This window comes from Cupressus sempervirens, chromosome 3 (genome assembly GCF_028749045.1).
Source record: "Cupressus sempervirens isolate cs-2001-9-10 chromosome 3, ASM2874904v1, whole genome shotgun sequence".
Taxonomy (NCBI): domain Eukaryota; kingdom Viridiplantae; phylum Streptophyta; class Pinopsida; order Cupressales; family Cupressaceae; genus Cupressus; species Cupressus sempervirens.
In genome coordinates, this window is record NC_143120.1 from 755,309,892 (window position 1) to 755,336,711 (window position 26,820).

At 32.2% G+C, this 26,820-nt stretch overlaps 1 pseudogene; it reads right to left on the minus strand.

Moving 5' to 3' along the window:
* Nucleotides 1-7,584: 7,584 nt before the first annotated feature.
* LOC149569018 (myosin-7-like) lies at nucleotides 7,585-24,505 on the minus strand (annotated as a pseudogene).
* Nucleotides 24,506-26,820: the final 2,315 nt, after the last annotated feature.

A 26,820-nucleotide genomic window follows, 5' to 3' on the forward strand; every position in this document is an offset into this window, starting at 1 on the left:
TATCAGTTTTTTTTCTCTGCAGTAAAACAGAGCCTCCCCTATTTTGAATATTATCATTTTTTTATTGTGTTGCTGCTGTTGTTTGAATTCTACAATCTTTCGGGATGGATACGCACTGTCTGCGGTGTAGTATTGTGGTCGGTGCATGGCATTTTATGTTTTAAGTGTACACCACTTTTCTATTCAATAGGGTGTGTGTTGAATGCCACCACGAACATCTACCTAAACTCATCAAGGTAGACGCCGTCCCCCACACTATTTTTGACTCAAGGTTTAAGCGACTATGAGGGTCGCGATTCGTAGTCAAAATTTTTTTCCACCCAAGAAGAGCCGTGTGTGTTGAGCATGTCAAAGTTTAGTTTATGTTGAAAAGGTTGCTTAAATGAGTTCTACTTTTTGCGGTTGCATTAAAAATAGATTGAACCCATTCTTTGTGCCGAGTGGGTGTTTCTATACAATGGCAGTATGGATACATAAAAGAGTTTCTCGCAATTACAAACTTAGCTTTAGTTAGTTTAGAAGGTGTTCATCTATATGCTAGATTTTACTAACTAATAATTATTAGTCTCTATTAGCTTTCGATTATCTTTGATAGCATTACTTAGCTCTTTGAAAAAAGTGCAAACTCTAATAAATCTATTTGCAACTATAGTTCTGGAAGAAATTGGGAATTTATCTCACATCATATTTCAAAATAACTTTTTTGCTATTGCCTAGTGCTATTTTTTTCTAGTGGACTTTTTTTTCGGCAAAAATATTAAGGAAAATATTTAGAGCATGAAAATTAATTTTTGTGGACATGTCTTCTTCTATACATAACAAGATGATTGTGGCATCATTTGGAGTAGCTTGGTGTGTAACATGGCAGTTTGTATGGATAGTAGTCTCATTTCATTTGTAATGTGTCTTCTCTCTAACATGTGCATTCACAAATTGTCACACATACCTATCAGAGAGGAAAATATAAAAGTGTTAAAATACATATTGCCAAGGAGTGATGAAGGGTGCTCACCTTAATACCATAAACTCATAACAAAAACAAAGAAACAACAACACATGCGAAACAAAAATATGAACTTCTTATTTGTGTTGGAAATGCAAAATTACAAAATTCACAAGTACAATGCTAACCCACATGGGCGCCTTCATTACAATCATCTGCAAGACAAGTTGTGAACTATCACCTAGAGCTCCCTTAGACAATGTTCCAACCTTTCTTAAATAGGCTATTTTATGCTGCCCGGGAAGGTTCTAAACAATGAAACTTAATACCTAGGGCTAACAGACCCTAACAATACATATAAAATCAGCCAAATACATCTTCAACAATTATTTTAGATATTTGGGATAGCCTAACTTTGAAAGGTCATAGCTCATGAACCATAGCTCTGATTTGTTATTATAACCACTTTTCAGAAACGCTAGCTCCTGATCTATAGACATGAAATCATACTAACACCCTTCCATCAATTTTTTTGACCTCATTCGGGCACTCTAAGGCCTTCAATGGTGAGCCTAAAGATTTTTTTTACAATTTTTTCCACCGGACATCTACAATAACTTCTTCGATACTTATGCTTGAGCAATGAGATTTTTATGGTAGGCTTACAACTCTAAAATTAACTTTCTTGTAGAAAATGAGAACATTTTGAGCTCATATGACAAACTTACTAAAAATAGCAAGTTCTCATAAATAGTAACCACCCTGTCTACTAGTCATTATTAAAATAGAAAACATTGAAAATAAAATATTTTTGGTTGATGTAAGATTTCTCTTACACCTAGGATGCTCCTACATTAGACACTCGAGGTAATTTGAGAAATGACTTCATAATGTCTCAGGTGTTTAGAGGAAAACCAAGATGGTTAACCTCCTCCCTTGCTAGCCATGATGAATCCTCTAGTAGCCCCCCTTTCCATTTAACCAGATATTCCTCATAAGTTCTATTCCTTTTACTTTTTCCATTACAACTATCCAGTATGTCCTCAATCTCCTTTGTAGCCAAACTAGCTACTAGAATGCTCTACTGCGCTTCTGCAACTTCATCTCCTTTGTAGCCAAACTAGCTACTAGAATGCTCCACTATGCTTTTGCAACTTCATCTCCATCACCTCCTTCATAATATTTTTTCAAATCTAAAATATTAAATACTAGTGAAATATTTAATTCAACAGGAAACTCCACTTCATAAGCATTTCCAAAATCATGCATTTTCACTATCTTGCATGGTCCAAACTTTTTCATCTTCAACTTATTATATGTACCCACTTGAAAATGTTCCTTCCTTAAATGAACCATGATTTTATCTCCAATTTGAAATTTCTCATACCTCCTTTTCACATTTAACTTAGCCTTATACTATGTATTCATCTTTATGATGCGCTTCCTCACCTTCTTGTGGATGTTCTTCAATATTTTAGCAAAATCTTCTACTTTAGGACTAATTATCTCTCCTTTATCCAACTGCCTCAATTTAGAAGAATTTCTAGGACTACTCCCGTATACAATTTAAAATGGTGATTTACCATACTCCTATTGACAGAATTATTATATGTAAATTTTTTTTGTGGTAAAATCATATCCCATTCTTTATTTTTGCAAACTATGATTCATGGCTTCTATTTATCCACCAATCTATGGATGATGTTATGAATTGAACTTCGCATCTATCTTCAACTTCTTCCACAATGTACACCAAAAATACTCAACAAATTCAATATCTTGATATCAAACTATACTTTTTGGTAGATCATGTAGTCTCACCACTTCTTTGAAAAACAACTCTGCCACATGAACAACATCACTAGTCTTCTTGCATAGAATAAAATGTGTTATCTTTGAAAACCTTTCAACAACCAAAAAAATAGAATCATGCCCACATTGTGTCTTCAGTAATCTAAGAACAAAATCTATTCTAACATCCTCCCACAACTTCTCTTGTATAGTTAATGGTTTATACAACCCTTTATTTTGCTTCACTCCTTTCGCCATCTAACATACTCTACAACTATATGAAAACTTCTTCACATCTTTCTATAGTTGTGGCTAGTAACAATTCTCAGTAATTAAAACTATAGTTTTATCTCTGCCAAAATGTCCAGCCAATCCTTCACTATGCTTCTCCTTGATGAGATTCTCTCTCATTGAACTTCTACGAATGCACAACTGACTTCCTTTGAACAACATATTATCTTAGATCATGAAATCAAACCACTTTGTCCTATCAAGTGTAATAGGTTTGGTACAAGCCTTCCAAGCTTCACCAAAATTAGGATCATCTAGATACAAAGTACTGAGTTCCTTGAACCCAACTACCTCTATTTGCATTTTTGTCAACAAAAGTTTTCTCCTACTAAGAGCACCTACAACTTTGTTAGATTTTCCACTCTTTTGTTTCAAAACAAATGTATAACTTTGCAAAAACTCAACCCACTTCAAATGCCTTTGGTTCAATTTTTCTTGACAATTCAAATAGTACAAAGCTTGATAATCAATATACAAAACAAACTTCTTAGGAAGAAGATAATGTCTCCATTTCTTCAATGCTTGAGCTATAACATAAAAATCCTTGATCATAAACGAAATATTTTATTTTTGTATTATTCAATTTCTTATTGAAATAAGCAATAGGTCTACCTTCTTGGCTCATAACAGCTCCTATTGTAGTACCACTAGCATCATAGTCTACTTGAAACACCTTGTTAATATATAGAAGTTCTAAAACATGCTACATAATAACTTTTTGTTTCAAAAAACTAAAACTCTTATTTGCTCCTACAATCCACTTAAAGTCTTTCCTATCACCTCGCATTGTTTTGGTCAAGGGTCCACAAATACTACTAGAACCTCTTATAAACTTTCTGTAAAAACTAGCCAGTCTATGAAAAGATCTTACCTCTGTCGCACTTCTTGGAGTAGGCCATTCAAGGATAACCTTCACTTTTTCTAGGTCCATTTTCAGACCTTTTGCTAAGACTAAAAATCCTGAGTACACCAACTCTTTTACAAAATTACACTTCTTTATGTTTATCAACAACTTTTATTCCCTCAACTTATCAAACACCTTGTGAATATAGATCAAATGCTCCTCCAATGTCTTACTATGGATCAAAATATCATCTAGGTAAACAATGACAAACTTACCCAGTAACTCCTTCAATACCTCATTCATGAGCCTCTTGAAAGTGCTCGGTGCATTGTTGATCCCAAAAGGATGACTAACCACTCATATAGTCCTTCTTTTGTCTTCAAAGAAATCTTCCACTCATCACCTTCTATGATACAAATCTAATGGTACCTACTCTTCAGATCTATCTTTGTGAAATACTCAGCTCCACTCAAATAGTCCATAATATCATCCATCCTTGTTAATGCAAATCTATACTTGATTGTGATCTTATTGGTAGAACAAGAATCTATGCACATCCTCCATTCTTCATTCTTCTTAAGTGTTAATACTACTAGTACAACATATGGACTCAGACTCTCTTGAATCAACCCCCTTTGTAATAACTCATGAACTTGTCTATTCAACTTTTCACTTTCTACTAGCGTCATTCTATGCACTATCTTGTTTAGAAAACTAGGTCTTGGAACCAAATCCATCTGGTGACCGATCCTCCTCATTGGGGGCAATCCATCACATACATTATCTAACAAAATATTAGAAAACTCTCCCAACATATCTGCAACTTTTGTAGGTACATCCTCTACTTCTTCTTTACTATCTTTAGGCATTAGAGCAAAGCGCATATGCTTATGTTTCATAGCTTTAAGAAACTCTTTTCCATGAACAAAACATATTCTGGTAGCACTACAAACTTTTTCTTCTTTCTCTTTCCACTATAAATTTGAACTCAATTTTTGACAAAATTTGGTCAAAATTTTAACCCAGGTTGTCAAAATTTTTACCATGCTGTTTGTGGATTTTTTTCTCATCAAAAATTTGACCAACTTGTAGGTTGGTTGAAATTTAGATGAATACATTTGTTGAAAAGTTTTTGTCTCTAATAAATTTGATTTGTCATTTTGCTCAAAATTTTGAACAAATAGTGGTAAAAAAATGTCAAGAAATGGTTGAAATTTCTACCAATTCTTGGTTAAAAGCTTTCAAGAATTGGTTGATATTTCCACCAATGTTTGGTCAAAAAATTTCAAGAATTGCTCAAAAACTATCAAGAATTGGTCAAAATTTCCACCAATTGTTGGTAGAAAACTATCAAGAATTAGTCAAAAGTTTGACCAATTCTTGGTGGAAAACTTTCTAGAATTGGTCAAAATGTTGACCAATTTTGGCCCATCCCATGACTAGGATGCCATGGTCACCACCAAAGGATTGGTCAAATTTTTTTTGATTGCTTTAAGGATAAGGATGAGCCTAAGAAAGAAGTAAAATCTTTCAATGGCGAATCAGGGAACGATGATATGATGAATGCCAAGGGTAGACTTACTTATAGTGAAGAAATGTCAAATCGTTCTGATGGATATTTCAAAGGCAAAGATATTCCTTCAAATGCAGAATACCATGCAGATTTATATATCCATTAAAACATTGTTAAAGATCCAAATTTGAAAAAATACATTACAAAAAGCTCAAGTGATAAGAAACATGTTACATCACCCATTTTCCAAAGTAGCAAAAAAAATACCTATATAATAATTGAAGCTTTAGTTTGAGACCTAATGCCAAATTCATTGCGAGTAGCCATTCCATGTAAACCTGCTTAAATGACAATGGCTGACAATTGTAATTATGTGTAACCCTTGTGAGCTTGATCACTACAGGCATATTTTTGCATTCTAATAGCCTCCCTCATGTTTTTTAAGCACTCACAAGTTTCGTTCCCTACAAACAGTAAAATGCTAAAACATGTTGAGAAAGGAAATTTTTCTTGCTTAACAAAATTACAATTGTCTAGCCCATAAGTTTACATAGCGTATAAAGCATAATAAACCACTAGCATTGAGAAACAAATTTTGCAAGTAGCAAATAAAAAATTCACATTCAGTATAACTTTCCATGAGTAGACCTACATATTCATGAACAAAAACACCTCTCCATAGGGACTACAAATTAATGGCTAATTTTCCTAATACTTCAGTTCTTTGAGCATCCAATTCCACCATTTGCCTAGATCTCAGAAAAATATTCATTTTCCCTATCTTCATAGTTCCAAAAAAATTTGTGGATTAATAAATCTAGAAATCAAACATGAAGAAAGCATATCTCCTCATTTCAGAGAGAACTATTATTACAAATAACTTGTTCATTGTTCCAATTGAATGGTAATTGCAATGGAGGGTGAATCCTTACCATGTCAAAGAAATTTCATCCTCATACAATAATCAGGATATAAAGTAAAGGTAGTTTTTAGAGGAAATTCCCTTATAGAAATCCAAGATGGAAACATTTTTTAATTTACCTCATGCAATATTCAATGACATGTAATTCTAACCCTTTTTCGAATAAAACTATTAATCTTATTCCTAGAAAACACAAGTTTGCAACATTAGGAAAACTCAAGGATTGCTTTTACATTTCACTTTGAGATTGTTCAAATAAATTTGTCACTTGATAAGATCAAATTCAAATTTTAAGAAGGCTTAGTCTGTGGTGAAATCCTTTTGACGTTGTATAGAGATAGAACATCATGGTATGATGGTTTAAGAAGGCCAACCATGTAAGGTTTTAGATGCAAATATTGATTCAGGACCAAAGATAAATATTGCATGCATCAAGCATTTGACAAGAGTCATTAGAACAACATTGGAAGATAGAGACACTCATAACCCTGTATACCAAAAAGAAAAATTGTTAAATTCATTTAGTAAAGAGGTCAGACTAGGATTTATTATTTCCAAGGAGCATTTTTACAATGCATAACAATGTGACTACATAACAATTGCAATCCTAGTGTGGGCTATCATGTCAATCTTTGAACTATGTAAGCTTTATAACTTATTTTGCTAGGAATCTCTTTGCTGCCAATTTTGCATTCAACGAGGAAAAAATTCTCTAATGATTAACTAGGTAAGTGCTTAGCTTAGAAGTGCATAAGGCATTTAAGAATAATTGTCTAGTGGCAACTGCAACATGAACAGAATGTAAATCATAAATAAAGGGAAAAAAATTCTCAAATGATTGAGCCTAAAAATCCCATTATTCATTAGAAAAGGAAATATGTTTGGTTTTTAACTCCAAGAAAATACAAATAAATGGCAAAAAATGTTATACCCCACAATGCAGTAGTTGTAGAACATTGTGGTTCTCAAAAATTGCTGGCCTTAGAACACTATTTGGTTTAACACATCATATGTAGTGAGGCTCTATTGAGCTAAGTGTCTCTAGGAGAGATTGTAGTTGTTGTTGCACAACAAAAAGTGAATAACTCAATCATTCCAAAGATTATTTGTGACAACAGAATTATAGGTGCAATCAATATCTTATGAAAGATTCCATGAAATGGAAATTTCAAGGGTTCACATATGATAGCATGCAAAAGAAAAAAAAGTCAAATAATTAAGATTTTAAAATCACAAAAGTCTTAAGGAAGAAAGGTGCATTGTATCATCAATATAGAAGATTAAGAAGATTCCTCAAGTAAAGCAGGAAAGAGACTTGCAACAAAGGTACATTTTGAAGAACTTAACATATCTTGATGCTTTGCAACAACATAATCTAAATATTCTTGTCAAGGAATAGATCAGTCAAATATGTAACTTGTTGGATCCATAAGACATAAGAGATGAGCATTACTGTGATATAAATGCTAGGCTTGTGATATATATCTGTGTGTGTGTGTGTGTAGAAAGAAGTAGTTTCTCACATCACCAACCACCAACATAGTGACAAATTTTGAAGTTACTATGAGAAATTTTTCATTTGTTGAAATGCTTATTGTTCTTGAAAGTTTAGTAAAGCTTTTGTGCAAAGGTCACATGGGTTGATCTTGGAAACAAATTGAAAAGCCAAAAGAAAGATGCATATTAGTGACAACTTTCTTCACATGTCCCTATCACATAAAGCTTTCATGCATTGGCTTCAATCTCTTTCATCAAAATATCCTACTCATGAGCTGACATGAGAACAAAACATCTAAAACCAATGCAAGACTCTCTCCATTTTCTGAAACAAAAAAGAACCTTCCTTGGATGATCTTAGTCTAATCAAGAAAAATACATAATCATATTTAAACTTTTAAAAAAAGTGACTTCCATTCATCATCACTAATTAACTATAGCATATGTCTTAACTTCGGTCCATCTTAATTTTCAATTCTCCTAATATATCCCCTTTTATTATCTGACTAGTCACAAAACTTCCTATTTTTTTGAAATTTTAAGTATGATTTCATCACCTCAATGTTGTAAATAATAATTAAATGATCACCAATCCAAGCCTTCCTATTATCCCTATTTTGTTAAGTTAATCATGGCCAAATCTTTTCTTCAAAGTTGAAGTCCAAGATTTACTCTCATTGGAATTCAACTTTCATTGATGCCTATGAGATTCCTATTTTGTTGTACAATTACATTATAACTTTCCATTCATTATATATTGTCCTTATAGCTAAAAAAATATCACCATTATTTTCTTCCCATTCCATATACCTTATTCACATAGTAATGGAAATGCCATTCTTATTTTGAAACAAGTATTAAAAATAGTCTATTAGCAGATCGATGAATTAAGAAACAAATTTTAGGAGAAACAAGCATATCATATGATGTCAAATGGGCATCTCAAAAATTGTATGAACATTAGTCTCATAAACATACCAGGCTTCATCTAGAAGAGCTACAACTCCCCCTGGTTTCAATACATACAAAATATAGTTGTATTAAGATCTTGGCCCTCAATTTAAAAAGTTTGTGTTCTAATAAACACAAATTTCTAACAAAGTAGTACAAGTTAAATTTAGAAAGAGATCATTCATTCTAAAATATTTAGTCCATAAGATACTCAATTCTATAGAAAAAAAAATTAGTATTTGAAACTATGAATAAGTGTTAATCCCACTAATTTAGCTATACCAAGGATTTTTATTGAGAATCTTAATTAAAATAATATATTGTGTGTATGTTTAACTGTGCAGTTTGCATCTAAATCTAACCAGCAAAGGAAATGGATATAAAAAATCATTTTCAATTAGATCCAAAACATCTTGATTGTCAACAAATTCAATGTAGCTCAAATCAATTTCTTCTCTTGTGTATTCATCATGTTCCATCTTAAAGACATATTGCACATCATATACAAAAATCCATAGAAAAAAGTAAATATCATACACAACAAAACAATAATAAAATAGATAAGAAAATATACCCTAAGAAAAGAGCAAAAATAAAATGTATAAAAAATATATTTCTTTCAAAAATTATGATAATTTAATAGATATGAAACTTTCTGACCTGATTGAAGTGTTGTTGTAGCTTCTCATTCGTAAGATTGATACAAAATTGTTCAAAACTGCAATGAAGAAAAAAATAGGCTTTGCTTAGCTCACCTAAGAGTAATATGTAAACATTTCATAATATGAAAGCTTTCAAATATAGCTCGCTAAATTGTAGTGACTATAGCTACAAGGCATGATTTAAAATATGCAGTCTTGATGTCTATAAATAAAATGCACCTCTTATTCTTGAAACTTTCAAAATCGTAAATATCAAGAATGCCAATTAGGGTGCTGGCAAATTGAATTATTTATTTTATTTACCAACCTATATCCAATACAAATGGCATTATCTTAAGAAGAGCCCATAGAACAATATACATTCTACATAAACTAAGAAATATGCTACACTCTCCAAATATATTCTTCTTTGATATCTTGTCCTAAGTAACACAATACTCACAAATGGTACATAATACCAGTCAAATAATCGTGAGTATACTATTTTTGCCAATGCATCTAAGCTAGTAACTGCAACAACTCAGTTAAGAGATTTTGTAATGCTTTCATCTTGAGTCACAATGACACATTTACAAAGAGAGTCTTCTAGACCCTTAACATCAAACCTAAGATAATATATAATGTAGTTCACTATAAAAAATCAATACATAGACAAAGTTGAATGGGCACTGTAGCAACATATTTAGAAACAGTAAAACATCCAAATTATTGTTAAAGAAAGGAATCATACATGAATAACTCCACTGCCATCTTAAGATGAAACATAGTTGTCTTATCTTTTGGCTTAGAAGAATCACTATCCTTGCCCTTAGTAAAATCAACATTACCTAAATGGAGAATAGCTACCACAACTCGAAATATTGTATCTTGCAAATATTAAATAATTGAGAAAAATCGTAAACACAAAAAATCAAGTTTAAAAAGATGGAACCTTTTTAATTTTTCATTCTACAAAATTTCATAGGGTAAGTGCAAGAAGTTGGGTCTCACTTTTGGGCAAAAAGTGGAAGTGTTTTTACTATTTTTGAAATTTCTTGTCAATTGATGTCAAAATTTGAGGCATTTAGAGATTGAATATAAAAAAACTTGAACAATAATTTTTTTTTTGTGTTTGGAATCTAGTTTTTGAATATGTAATTTATTTGTATAGTCATATGACAGATTTTTTTTATGACATGGATCTTTAAAAACCACTTTTTCAAAATGCCTATTTTAGGACCATACCATACTTATGTATGGACACCATAATTTGACACAAATAAATAAATTTTCATAAATCCTTTTAAAGGGAGTTACCTCATATACCTAGGATTGATAAAAAATATTTTTTTTAATTTTTTATTGAATATTTTTTTTTTTTTAAATTATTAATTGGCTATAAAGGTATATTTTAAAACCTTTCATGTACAGACACCATAATTTGATCAAAATTTCACTTTTTTCAAAAATTCGTTTTTTAAAGCTCAAAATAATTGTATGTAGATTGATGACATATAAATTAATTTAAGAAAAATTATAAAATAAAAATGTGATCAAAGTTTTAGTGAACTTCACTATTTGACATTTAGGTACTACCTTTCGTTAAAAAATATGCAAAAATAGTAAATAAAATCATAGCACTATAAAATTTATATTTCTAAAATTAGGATAGTGAGAGCTCTAATAGATTTTTGTTTCATAAAACATTTGATTAGGAAGACCCTCAAAAAATTATGGCAAAGTGTAAATTTGTTAGTTCAATGCCTTAGCCAAATCTTAAGAGGTCAAGGCATAGGCTTGGTCTAACCAAGCCTATTCCAAACCAAAATTAGAGGTAGGAGAAAAAAAACTTGCCCAATACTGTATGAAATGGGTACTCATTATTTAAATTCAAAAAATGGGTACCCATTTTGAAAAAGTCAAATCAACATATAAAATCCCCCCTAAAAAGAATTTTTTTTAATTTTTAGAAATGGGTACTCATTTTTTAAAGTAAAAAATGGGTACTCGCTTTTGAAAAAAATGGTTACTCATTTTTACTTTTCAAAAATAGGTACTTGTTTCTAAAAAATACAATTTTTTTATGTTTTCAAAAACAGGCACCCTTTTTTTGAAAATTAAAAATAGCTACCCAATTTTTAAAAAGACGGGTGCCCATTTTTAAAATTTTGGATCGGGCGCTTGAGCCTAAAATGGGTACCTATTTACTAAAAATGAGTACCCGTTTCTAAAAGAGCATGATCTCAATCCACGAACTTCAGCAGAATTGAGACCTAATTCCTTGCTTCTACCCCATACTTGTTTTGCAATACTGATTACAACAACTTTCATTACTCTTCATGTTGCAAGGTAATCCTCCCTTTCATTAACTCCATCATAGCAGTTTGACTAGTTCAAATAATAAAATGAACTTGGATGTCCCAACTTATATTTTTTAGTTTCCTTAAATAAGAAATGAAGAAAATTTCAAAAAATGGTTATATTATTGTTAGCATTCTACAATTTAAAATTGAGCATATGTGGATTTAGAATACAAATAGAAAATAGGCAATGAACCTATTTCAATGGTCAATTATAGTCGCAATTACCAAAGCATGATGTTGCATACCTCTGGGGGTGCAACACAGAGAAGGTAGAAACAATGATAGTTTCTCTCTAGATCTGAAATTTGGAAAACATGAGACCTTTCTAGTAGGTATGTTCTAACAACTCCTAATATTCTTCCATTTTTGTTAAATTGTAGCTCAAAAAATTTACCAAAACGACTACACAAAATGTGCTTCTTGGTTAGAAAAAATATATAAGAACAAATTGCACTCTTGATATTCCAAAAGCTAAGCCAAACCCCCAAATTAACAAATCAAGGTCTAGAAACTGCTTATATCCAATTTCCTTCTATTATACATGCAATGGACAATCTCAAAATGAAAAAAGAATTAACCCAGAATTGTTATTTTTGATAGTTTTTGCATTCCCAAAGGCTTCTAAAATAGGATTTGACTGCAAAGAAGTAAACAAAAGAAATTAGATAATGATCACATACAACAATGAAGACATGGTATTAGAAGATTGAGATCACAACAACAAATGCCACAATTATTCCATTCATAACCAAATTGCCCATTATTTCTTACTTCTAGCACTTATTGCTCCACTGATCTCCCCTCAGTTTCTACTCAACCTCCCATATGAACAAGATAACACATAAGAATTTTGGTAGATTCTATTTTACCTTCCCCACTTTCTTTGCTCACTAGGATGGATTGACTTATCCCCTCATTGATCATCACCCAGTATCCATAAAATGTTTAAATGGATGTATGGAACAGAGCCTCTCTAACATAAAACATAGCTTCAATCAAAAAATTGGAGAGGCTTACCTATATGTAGCATCTTCCACAACAAACACATGAGGAATTAACTCTCTGAATATTACCCCTTTGTATTGTTCCATCATTTGATTGTCATACAAGTGAGGAAGTCTTCTAAAAGGATTGATGGCAATTAATATACTCCTAGTGTAGGTTTTCCAGATACAACATAATGTCATCATAGAATGTTGCTCTTAGTAACATTGTTCTATTGTTTATTCAAAAGCATATGAATTGCACTTTAACTAAGAGAAAAAAAATAGAACAATGTCATAAATGAAGAACAAATAGATGAAGAGCTATCTAAATATAAATAATAATAATAGAAAGTAATTCAAAGAAAACCCTAACCACTTACATATATTTCATTTAGTTCATATCTAGATGCCAAATTTTGTAGAACTCCTAGTCTATGTAAATAAGAAAGTGTTGTCATATTATCCACTCTACCTGGCAATGTTTCACAATCCTTTGGATATACATATGACAATTTTATAGTCACCTACACACAAGAAAAAGATTCTTATTTGGATCTCCTAAAATAGAAGACTGGGATATGATTACCAACCACAACCCTAGCAATTTCACTTTGACAGTAATAAGTAGTGAGATATTGCATCATTCCCTAAGCATGAGTATACCATAGGTTCTCTGAATAAGAAGATTTTTAACAATTGACCTAAAAGAAAGCATAAACAATCAACAAATAAATGCTGGAAACAATATTCCTAGACAGAAGTCATTGGTTTTCCTACAAACCTATTGCCATTGGTAGGATTTTGTTAAAACGATTATAAGCAGTCACAATAAATTAAAAAAGAACTCTACAGAGATTGTCATTAAAAATAAAACTGTTTATTTACCAACTTTCCATCAACTATCTGAACTTTAACCTGTTGACCTATTGAAATACTCTTTAATGGCATGAGTAAGTATTGATTGCCAACATTTATGCCATAGAATGATGTTAATTAGTAGAACAAAGAATTCTCATAATGTAAGATGGCATTGCTAGTGTGACAAAACAAGGTTTGCTTGGTCTATATTTATGCCTTAAAATTGTAAGGAAACTCAAGTGCAAAAACAACTTCCTACACTAATCCCTTAAGGAAAGTATTGCGCAAATTCTTTTAAAATTCTTACAATTATATATTCAATATTATGTAAACAATAATATTTTGCTCAACCATGAATACAAAAAATAGATAGAGAAATAATAACACATAAACACAAAGATCTAGTGGTGGGGAAAAAACTTTCGATAAAACAACCCCACCCCTCCAAAACCCACACAATGTATTATCTTCAACTCAAAGGTTACAAGACACATGTAGTGCAAGCTCTTTCAGGACATGGAAGACTTATCTAGTAACAATCAACAATACACTACTCACTCCTTTTCTCACTCAACTATCTATAGCCCTCAAAGTGCTTATATAATGTGCCTTTCATTATTAGCGCATCTTACAAAGATAGTTCTTATGCATCATAGGAATCCATTGAAACTATTCCAGTCATGATTTTCTTACACACAATTAAATCTTCTAAAAAATAGTTCTTATGCATCATAGGAACTGTCATAACCATTTTAGTCATGATCTCCTTACACACAATTAAATATTCCAAAGATAGCTCTTACACATCATCATAGGAATCTGTCATAGTTCATGATGTTGACACATGCAAGTGGAGTAACACATCAACATGCCAACTAGAAATGTACACTCACACTTAATTATATTATTTTCAAAAAATACATTTATAAAATAAAAAAAAGATTAGGAATTATCCAAGGTTGAGACATGTTATTCCTAACAAAAATGATGTTATTTGATAGAACTCAGCATGCCCACAATTCAAGAAGGCATTGCTAGCAAGACATTGAATTATTTGTAAGATTTTCTGTTATCTGCATAACCTAACATGAATTCGGTCACATAATTTTCTATAGTAAGCTGATTTTGTAATAGTTAGGATATTCCCAACTCTGTCAGATGCATCAAAACCATGTAATTCTTATAGTAATACACTTGTAGCCTAAGTTGCAATGGTCAAAGATTTTGACCATGGAAAACATACGTGCATGTTAAATATTTCCCTACACTATAGTCACTTCATCATAGTCACCACATATTCCACATAATACATGTTTGACTAACCATAAGCAAATTTGTATCATCGTTGAAGAAAATTTAGTTAACAATACATTTTCAATAGCTTTAGATAGGGGTATCACCCCTAGTTTACCACTTAGATACTCATGATCATCCTTAGGTAATGCTTTTGTGAAGATGTCAACAATTTTTTCTTTTGTGTTGACATATTCCATCTTCACCTCTTTGTCTTGAACTAACTCTCTCAAGTAATGATACTTGATTACAATGTGCTTAGTCTTTGTGTACATCATAGGATTCATTGATATATTGATGGCACTTGTATTATCACAATAATGGGTCACTAGTTCTGTGGCCTCTTCCTTCATACCTTTGAGTAGTTGTTTGATCCATACAATGTTTGTGCAATTTATAGCAACAATAACATATTCAGCTTCAGCAGTAGATTGTGAGGTGCAATTTTGTTTCTTGCTTGTCCATGTAACTAGTCTCTTGCCTAATAAAAATGCTCCTCCACTAGTGTTTTTTCTGTCATCAATGTTTCTAGCCCAATCATCATCAATGTAGGCTCTTAATTCATATTTTTCATTTTTCTTGTAGTATATACCATACTCCTTTGTTTCTTTTAGATATCTCATTATTATCTTCACAGCCATCAAATGATTATCCCTCTTGTAACTATCCCTAAAGATAATGCAATATCAAGTCTGCTATATACCACATATTGTAATTTTCTAATCATAGACCTATATAGTGTTGGATTTACTTCACTTGAATCATCATTCCTTGATAACTTGAGTCATATCACCATAGGTGTACTCACTAATTTTGAATCCTCCAATCCAAAAGTTTTTAGTATTTCTTTGACATATTTTGATTGAGTGATGTATATACCATATTTCATCTGATATACTTGCAAACCTACAAAGAATTTTATCTCTCCAAACATAAACATTAGAAATTCTTTCTTTATTTCACTTGCAAAAGCTTTACATAAGGCATCTTGACCTCCAAATATGATATCATCAACAAATATTTTAGATGAAAAAATACCTTTGCCTTTCTCTGTCTTTATGTATAGATTATTGTTATCATCAACTCTTTCAAATCTAATCTTCACAAGATATTTATGAAGTCTCACATACCATGCTCTTGGTGCTTGTTTCAAACCATATAGAGCTTTGTGTAATTCAAGAACAAGTGTACCATGTTCTTATTGTTAACATCCAAAAAACCTTTTCGATGTTCTATGTAAACTTCTTCCTCTAATATGCCATTCAGAAATGCAAATTTAACATCCATTTGATAAACTTTGAAACCTTTGTATGTAGAATAAGCAATTAAAGTTCTTACTCCTTCCAATCTAGCAATAGGGGCAAATGTCTATCCATAGTCAATTCCTTCTTCTTGTGCATATCCCTTGTGGACTAATCTTTCCTTGGTCCTTGTCACTTCACCATTTTCATCTAGTTTGTTTTTGAATGCCCAATTTTTTCCAATCGCATCCTTGTCTTCTAGTCTGGGAACTAGAGTCCATGTCTTGTTTTTCTTAATTTTTTCTATCTCTTCTTCCATGGCCTTACTCTAGTCTTCATCTTCTAATGCATCTTTTATTGATTTGGGTTCCTTCATGCTTAGTAAACATGTGTCATTTCTCTATTTGTTTCTTGTCATTGGTCTAGCATCTTTATCTCCAATGATTTGTGTAGCAGGATGATGTCTCTTCACATATTTGAACAATCTTGGTTCAACTCTTGTTTCTTCACTCGATCTTCCAATCTTAGCATCATTGTGTGCATCTCTATCAGGTAACTCAACATCTCTACTAGTCTTAGAATATAAATGAGCTTCTTCTCGATTCTATAACTTGGCATCTGAATGTAGCTCAGGTCTTGAATGAAATTCATCATTCAGGGTCTTTGACTCGGTAGTTATTGACACTTGTTGATTTTTAGCTTCATTTGTAGGATCTTCTTCAGTAGGCATACCTTTGTAAGAGTATAAAAATGATTTCTATTCTTCTGGTTCTTTCATTGGGTCATCCTCATATACTTTTGTAAATTCATCAAAATTCACATTTTCACTTTCCACAACTTTGTTAGTGTTAGTATTTAAACACTTGTAAGCTTTAATTCTTGTGGAATAGCCTAGGAATATGCCTTCATCACTTTTTACATCAAGTTTATGATTCCTAAGATCCTTAAGAATGTAAGATTTTCTTTTAAATACCTTAAATTATTTTACATTGGGTGAGTATCCATACCATAGTTCAAAAGATGTTAAATGAGTACCTTTCTTGACTTGTACATAGTTCAAGGTATAGACAGCTGTACTTAAAGCTTCTCTCTAGTACTTCAAAGCAACATTCTTTTCCATCATGAGTGGTCTAACATAGTCCACTATAGATTTGTTCCTCCTTTCTGTAATTCTATTTGTGGAGGAGTTCTAAGGGAAAATGTTTGTCCATTGATTCCTCTGTCATGATAGAAGTTCTCAAATTCATTTGATGTGAATTCTCCTCCTCTGTCAGATCTCAAATACTTCATATTTTTACACGACTCTTGCTAGGTACCACCTAAACATTTGTAAGGGGTCAGATTTCTTTTCCAAAAACATATCTATCATCATTTCAGAAAAATTATCAACAAATAGCATAATATACTTATCTCCTTTGTAGCTTTCCACTTCAATTGGTCCACACAAGTTAGTATGAACAATCTCTAGTATTCCTTTAGAGGTATAAGTTTTACTCTTAAAACTTGACTTTGTCATCTTGCTTAATTGACATTGTTTGCACATTACATTATCAAGCTTCTTCAACTTAGGCAATCCTCTAACCTTTCTCATGTTATTGATACTAACTAGGTTATCAAAATTTTCATGACATAACCTTTTGTGGCATAGCCATATGTCATCAAATTTTACAACTAAACAAGCAGAATCATCTATATCAAGATATAATAGATTACTTCTAGTTTGATCACCTTATCCAATCAGTCTTCCATTTGTGTCATATATCTTAGTACCCTTGTTTTCAAATTCAACCTTACATCCCAAATTATTCAATTGTGACACACTCAAGAGAATATGGTTGAGTCCTTAACATAGTAAGCATTGTCACATAAAATCTTATCTATGAGCTTGATAGAAGCTTTTCCTTTTATCAAACATGGTGCATCATTACCAAATCTTACACTATTTCCATCATAACAATTTAAGGTAATGAACCTACTCTTGTCTCTAGTCATGTGATGTGAACACCCATTGTCAATGATCCATTTCTCATTCTTGTTTACACAAGTCACAAGTGTAGTTGCCTCATCTTCATCAGATTCATCCTTTATTGCAATATACACCACTTCATCATCATGTTCATTGGATATTTCCTCTTTAACAATGTCACATGACCTTTTGCCTTTGTCTTTGTATTCCTTTTTGTTTTCATCTCTTCTACTCTTGTACTTCTCACTACTTCCATAATTTTTCTTTTCTAGACATCTAGCGATAATATGACCAATTTCATTGCAATTGAAACAAATTTTAGGTAATTTACCTTTGAACTTTCCTTTACCTTTATAGAATCTTCTTGCTAGTAGTGCTTTAAGTTGTTCAACATCTTCCTCAGTTGTATCATTGTCATTTGACACATATTTCATATTTTTCTTCTTTTTCTTTTCATTAGGTTACTTCAATGACACTTTAGCTTTTAAATCAGATTCAATACTCTTAGGTTTGTAATTATCAAAGTTAGATAGCTTAAAAGTTGTAAGTCTACCTATTAGTCCTTCAAGTGACTAATTTCCTGGTATGCATCTTAGTTCTTGAATTGCAGAGACTCTAATAGCATAAATAGGTAGTAGTGTCCTTAAAACTTTTCTTAACACAATATCATCATCTAATTTTCCATTGGCTCCTCTTATTTCATTAACTACTTTTATCCTTGACACATATTCAACAATATCTTCACCTTCTTCCATTCTCATTCCATCAAAATTATCTCTAAGACTTTCAGCTTTGGCTCTAAGAACATCAGTGTCTACTCCATAAATGGTGAAAAGGGCATCCCACATTTTTTTTGCGCTATCAAGACCTTTAATATCATCAAATTCAGCATAACTTAGGGAAGAGGCAAACTCCAACATTGCTTGGTTATGTTCTTTCTTCTTTCTCATATCCTTAGTAGTTGGGGCACTAGCAAGATCAACATGCTCAATGGTAATAGTAAATTAAGCATGATCTCCAAGTCCTCCAAGGTGTAGCTTCATCAAAATTTTCCATGCAAAAAAGTTATCTTTGTTGAGCTTTGGTGCTTCTCTTTTTAACATCTTGATCTTTGTGCTTCTAGTACCTTCAAACTAGTCTTCTTTAAGCAGATGGCTCTTATATTGATTGTTGGAATACTTTTAGAATAACTAAGAGGTGGTGGGGGTGGGGTGAATCACTTATGCAAGGTCCAAATGTATAAAAAAAACTTTTCACAACTTAGTGAACCTATAAAACATTTATCTTCATGCATGCATCAATGAGACTATGTAATCACTTAAAACTTGTAGGTTACTATCAAATCAACTTGCAGAAATGTAAAAATGAAACATAATAGATTCATCAACACACTTGACAAAATGATTTACATAGAAACCCAATTTAGAAAAAAGCCCCAGTGACATGCTACTCTTTTTCACTCTTCTAAAGTGATGCCCTGTGAAAGGCCAACCTTGTTAAAGGTTACAATACACACTATTAAATGTGACCTTGTTAAAGGATTTCAATCACCCTATTAGGAGTGAGCCTTGTTAGAGGACTTTAGACCATTCACTTAGAATTTCACCCAATTAAAGGATTTACAATTGACTATTAGGTCAACCTTAATCCAAAGGATTTACCCTAGACTGATACAATTGTTAGAGTAATAGTAAGACTTGATCTAATAACAACTTACAACTTTATTTGCATATTACAGATCACTATTTCAATCCTCAATTCTACTTGGCCTTCATAATTTGTAGCTCTAACAACTTGTTCACCCTTCAAGTATTCATACACTTAAGCCTTCTTGCTTAACATGCCAATGTAGTTTCTTCTCTTAGGTCACTTGATGAATCAAAACCCTTGACTCCTTGTCTTCCTTAAGTTTCTCACACATAACTTATTTTATTTTGATCAACCATTCCTATAAATAGGAAATTAAGATATTTTCCTACTCATCCTCCATCATCCAAATTAGGGTTAGGATGGATTAGGTAGGATACAATGAATCTATCCCACATTCCATCTCTCTTCTGGAAACTTCTTCTAGAATCCTCTTTGAATTCTCATAAAAATGGTTTACCTTTAATCTTGTGCCACTAGCTCAACAATCTTATCTTCCACCTAGTTCACAAATTTCAAGAAAATGAAGTTTTCGGTTTAGATCCATCGAATTCATGTCTTTTATATAATGTAGCCACTCATGACTATCTAGTTTCCGATTCTTGGAACATACTGCATTTGTTGGCATCCATTGTGAAATTACTCAGCATGAACTAAAGTTTACTGGTGCTCAACATCAACTAAACTTTACTCGACATCCATTGTTCTGCTCAGCATACACTAAAATAAACTTTTTCTTGGCTCCAACTAATTTTCTACTTGGCTTGCACAACTTTTCTTGGCACCTACTATACACTCGGTCAATCTTGGTAGACAAACTTTGTGTGACTTTTATTGTTCTAAACTTTCTTAGTGTAACTAGCATTTGTAACCTTAAGCAGATTGTCAATAGATCATGTTATCACTGTCTTAATTGATTCTTGTACTTCTTTACATAATCATAACTCAATATTTTCTCTAGGTGTTGTTGTTACATCTTTTGATCAAATCTCTTCATCAATAATCTAAGTGATAGTACTTAAATCATATAAGTATTTATCTTACCAGCAAATAGGAGGTTTGACATTAGTGATAAAAAAATGATCAAAGCATATAAATCGTACTTATATGTTCTTAACAATCTCCCCTTACAATCTCCCTCTTTGATTAGTTTCTTCAATCCATTCTCAATAGATAGCTCTAGACCTTTACCACCTTCTCAACTAGTGCTTCCTCACTTCCTCATGTACCTTGTTTACCTAGTTCCTTTGGAAATGAGTATGCTTTAGTTGAGTAGTTGTGTGCTACTCCCATTAATATATCCTTATGATAATTTCCTCAAACATCCACTACTTATCATGAAGCTTTACAAAAGGCTTTATCTACTCTTTCTGAACCTCCATTGTATTAGGATACTATTAATTATTTATTAGAGCGTATGCATGCTATGCCTTCTCCTCTTCATATTCTATTTACTAAACATGATTTTCTACCTAAGGAAGTTCATGATCAACATGATGTTCTTGTGGTTGCATTCATTATCAATGGAAGTTTTATTTGAAGAACTTTAATTGATAATGGATCAGGATTGTTCTCTAGTTTGGATATGTTGAAAGCTACCAATGTTGATGTGTTCACTATAAGGCTGGATAATCCCCCTATCTATGGCTTTTATAACATTGCTAGGAAAAATTTGGGAGTTATAACTCTTCTTTTTAAGGTTGGTCTTGTTTTATTAGATACTCTAATTCATGTGATGTTTGGATCTCTTAACTACAACCTTCTTTTGGGAAGACCATAGTTACATAATAACCATGTTATTCCCTCTACTCTCCATTACAAGGTTAACTTTATCTATGATAACATGATGTATACTCTTCATGGGGATGATGGACCTAATAGATGCTATAATTTTGAATCTTCTAAGGTGTTGGGACCTAGGGAAGAAAAACAAAACGAAAATATTGATTTCAAAAATCAATTGAGAGAAGAACCTTCCCCTTCTTTATTTGAAGATGACTAGGGTACTTCAAACATTAATCTGACATTCATTTGAGAATACAAACTTTTTGATCTCTCTTTCATTAAAAAACATGAATGACCAAAGGACAAAAAAGTTGTTTCAACACCTTTTTCTGGAGTTAAGTAATAACACATATTTCTTTTGGTTCTGCATAACCCAATGGGGTTATAGAGAACTAGAAGCAATACTTCTAGTTCTTAATAGTGTGATTGCATTAGGTTAAGTGTACTTTACTCACATTTATAAAGCAAGCACATTATTTCAAAGTTCAAAATTTTTAATGTTTTTTCTTGGCTCTTTAACAAGTGAGTGCCCATTTTGAAATTTGATCAAAAGTACACATAACTCGATTATGTTACATGTACTTTTGACATTTTTTCATGGTTTCCATTTTTTTTTACACCATCTCGGTGCATATGCCCTATTGGGAATAGTAGTAGGGGAATATCAAGAGGAGGAATTGGAAGATTGTTAAATTTTTTCTAGTAAGAGGCAAGGAATTTTGTATCGATTAATTTTTTTAAGTTTAATGTATTTCCTATTTGCATAAGTAGTTATCCCTTAGGGGTTTATCTAGGAATGATTTGTCCACAAAATATTGTGTTATTATGTTACAATTTTGTCCCAGATAAATTTTCTTTATATTGAGATAAAAATAGGTTTTACAAGAACTTGAAACCCAATAGTTCAATATACAAAGATATAAGAAATGATGTCCAAAATTACAACTATGTTGTTGTAATATAAATTATTTCAAAAATCAAACAACTTAAAGTGAACAACCAATTGAAAACCAATAGCTAGCCCACAAACCATACCAACAAAAGAAAAACTAAAAAATAAATAAATAGAGAGCTGGAGCTAGGCTAACTCCTTTAGGATCTTAGCTACTTGGATCTCAGCTACCTCTAGATCACCTTTCATTGTCTTTGCAGAAAAAGTTTCCTTTCTATTCATATTCTCTCTTGTTCTTTTACTCGGTCCACCTAGAGCATCCATGTGTTGATATTTATCCTCTCAAGTCAAGTCCACCCTAAGTTCAATGCCCTTAGCATCCACTTTACCTTCACTAGTGATTAGTTTCTAGACCAAACCTTGGATTTTTGTATCACTATCTCTAATGACCTTCTTTAATTCCTAAATTTTCCCCGAGATACCATCTTCCATTATTTTCCTTTCTTTCACCACTCAATGCAAATATTTGACATTTTTACCCACTTCCTCCTTAATGAGTTTAATCTCATTGATGACCCAATTATCAAAGGAAGTGGAGGTCTCCACTTTATCCTCTATCTTGCCAATGTTTTCAAGATCGCCTTGGATAAAAATAGAAGGGATGTCATTCTTCCTCTTCATAGTATTATCTACAAGGTCATCTTCAGAATTAGACATAGAGTACCCAATAATCTTCTTGATTGGATAATTCGCTATCTCAATATTCTTCTTTGTAAGCATGCCCTTCCTGCTCTTCCTTCTCACCCTCTTTAGAAATCTTCCTATCAAAGGGGGATATAGAGGGTTTACTCCTTCTTTTAGTAGGAGAAGTAGATCGCCACTTTCTTCCCATGTTTTCATGCCATATCTTTCTCCATCCATAAATCCTCAAGGACCCTATCCTCTTGAGAGTCCATAGACCCTTCCTCATCTTGCATCCATTCTTGAATCATCAATTTCTTCATTGTTTTCTTCTTTCTAGTAGGGGATTTTGTAATGTTCCCTAACCCACTTCCCAACTTCATATTAGGGATCGTGAGATGGGTTTTGACTTTGCAATGTTCTACAAAGAGGAGAATAAGTCTCTCATGAAGAATAGGTTGGGAAGGTTTCTTCCTATCACTAGAAACCCTTCAGTTTAGGGAGTGCAAAATGTAGTACAAGGGAATGATATTTTGTCCCCATAGCAAAAGTGATTCAAAAATATGAAATTAAAGAAATGCACCCTCTTAATCCTACCATCTAGGGTAAAGTAAGATCTCACACAACTTAGAACACAATGCCACAAGGGTTTAATTTTCTTAATAGAAAAAGAACTACCCACCTTAACAAGGGCCTTTTTCTCCATTTTTTCCTATGGGAATTTCTTCAATGCTTCTTTAGTTGTCTCCCTTTACTTGAAATTTTTCTTTACTTTATCTGGTAGTCCCATGATGTTAGAGATGAATTTTGTGTTAAGGGGGAAAGAAACCCCATACATGGTAACATTGTTCTCTTTCCATCCTTTGTAAAATTCCTTCTTTTCCTCTAGCTAAAAACCATGGAGACATTCTAAGTACAACATCACAATGCCATTAACCAGTTATTCCCAGGCTGATAGTTCTTCCCTCAACTCAACACAGTTTTTGCATTCCTTCCTTTTTGGTTCACCACCAATTATGCTACTAGAACACTTAGCTCATTTGCAGTTGAAGTTTCATTGAAATTTGTTGTGATTAAGGAGAAGAAGAATCAAAATAACCTAGAAAGTGTAAGAGTAATCACATTTCTTGATGCTCTACTACCACCTCAATAAATTATGATGACTTGTAGAATTTTAATGAATACTTTAGGCCAATTTAAGTTACTAATGAGGCAACATTGTCCTCATAATTCATGCAATCTCTCATAAGATTATATTTCCATGATATCCTTCCTTATGCCCATACCCCTAGATTGGCGATGTGATTCATATAGGCATTGGCCTCTCTATACACATGGGAAATTATAAATTTCTCAAATGTATTTAAAATCCATATAGCCTCTTTGATAATAGCCGCCATGTCCACGTGGGTTTCATTTTCCCAGTTAGATAATATATAATGTTTTTTGAATCTCCTTCGATGCAAAAGTAGTTGTGTTTCATAGTTTTGGCAAGTTTAATAACAAGGAGGGCCTCGCTAGCCTTAGTCACATGGCTTGATTAGGAGCCAAGTGAATAGGTCCTAGCCTCAATACAATTACCATTTCTTCTTATATTTTTACTAGTGAAGTTGGAGTTGTGTTATTTATAAATATTAGTTGTGAATTAATTTTTGATAGTTAAATAATATTTTGAAGATAGGTGATTAATAATCAATAACTACTATATTATTTTCATAATATAGAAGATAAAATGGTTTTCCTGATAAATGAAATTACATTCCCATACATGTTAGTTTTACTTGATGTCCTCACTAGAAAAATAGATCAAACACACAATAACTGAGGTATCAAATTCACCTCTTCTTATTTTTCCTCTCAACATACCCAACCTCTATTTATCCATTTAGAGTGTTACTACATAGGTAGCAAAGTGCATCTTTGATTACAACCATCGCTTATTAGGAAACAATCCTTAGTAGATGGTTTCTTATAAAATATTATTTGTAGAACAAGTTCTGATATTTCAAAAGAATGAATCTAAATCTTACATTAGTCAATTAATTTAGAATATTCCTTGAATTATCATACACTTTGCACTACTAGATTATGTGTAATTTGATTGGTGCGTATTTTTGGAATTACATTAAATATGACCATGAAATTTGTGTGACTTTTGTAGTGGTTTATTGATCTATTTTCTACTCTTATAAAACTCATTATGCCTATGTCGATACCTATATGTTTTGTCAACTTGATGGTGCAATCTTTATAGAGTTCTTTAGTTTTGTGACTTTTTGTGTTATAGTGATTTTGTCGAGAAATCTTGTAGTATGACTAGTTTTGGAAGGAATTGGATATTTTTGGCTATTGCGATTTTTTTTATTGTTCACCGAAGTTCTTGTTTCTTTAGATAAATAAAGAAAAGGATAATTTTTTGATCGCCTTAATCTTCTTCGCATTCCTAAATATAGTTTATCTAATTGGACATAGGTTGACATTTAAATTCTTGCACCATTCTTAAATCAAATTTATGATTAAGTGTAGCAAAAATAAGTTTATGGTGTTTAGAGGAAGATCATAATATCAATAGTTAGTTTTTAAATAGATAAATAAATGTTAAATGTTCTTATTTTAGTGCCTTGAATCACATCCTAGACTATAAAATTTATTGTTGTCATACTGTTTGTGATTTTCACTAATTTCAAAGTACATTACTTGTGGGATTTGTAGAACAACTTTACTGATTCCATCATATTTTAGCTTAGCAGTTTCTATTGGCACTAGAGTTTTGAATTAAATAGAAAATGGTTCTACAAGAAAATGAACCTAAAAATTTGTAGCGGAAGCTTTTCGCTAGTTAAATATCCTTCTTCCCCAATTATCATTTTACTAGTACAAGATTTTGAATATGCTTTTGATTGGCTAGAAAAAAGTATCTTGATAGGTTTACTTTGTGTGCTATCCTCCTCTCTAGAGTATGTGTCAATATTGGATTTTGAAAGCTTAGACCCTTCCCGTGGTCGACTTGAATGACATCTAAAATATGACAAAAGGGCTTCTTTTTGTTTTATTTTTTTGGAAACATGTCTCATGTTAATATAGTTCTCATGAATGGTCCCTGGTTTGTCCATTCTCTTTGTTCGTGTTTCAACCTGGGTCATAAGACGAATGGTACCTGGTTTGTCCATTTCTCTTCGTTGGTGTTTCAACCTTGGTCATAAGACAAATAATTTATAACTTTTTTGAAGAGTTAATGGTTAATGGTCCGCATTTCGGACATTCTTGCTCTCTGCCAAACCATGACATTTGGAAAAGTAAATAATTAATGATTGAAATCTTGATTTTTGAGAGGCAATAATGGAGAGTTTAATGGTTAACATTTACCAGGCCATCAACATCTCATCATTTTTCCCAAACGAGATTGAGATCTCGAATTCGGACAACCAATTTTACCCCAGTCCTAATCTTTTGAAATTTCAAGGATCCCAGCAATCTATCTACCCACGAGCAATAAACAGAAATGATTTGTTGCAGAGAAAGATAAAGTTGGAAAGTTCTTAGTAATGATATAAAGCTACAGAATTGGTAGCAGTGAACTTTTTTTCATAAATGAAATACATAACAGAGGCAAAATGTTGTGGTGAGCATGTGGCGGAAGTAATCTGGGCAAGAGTTTCCATGAGAAAATGCTTGAAGTGGAAGTTACAATGTGCAATCTCAAGTCTTAAATATT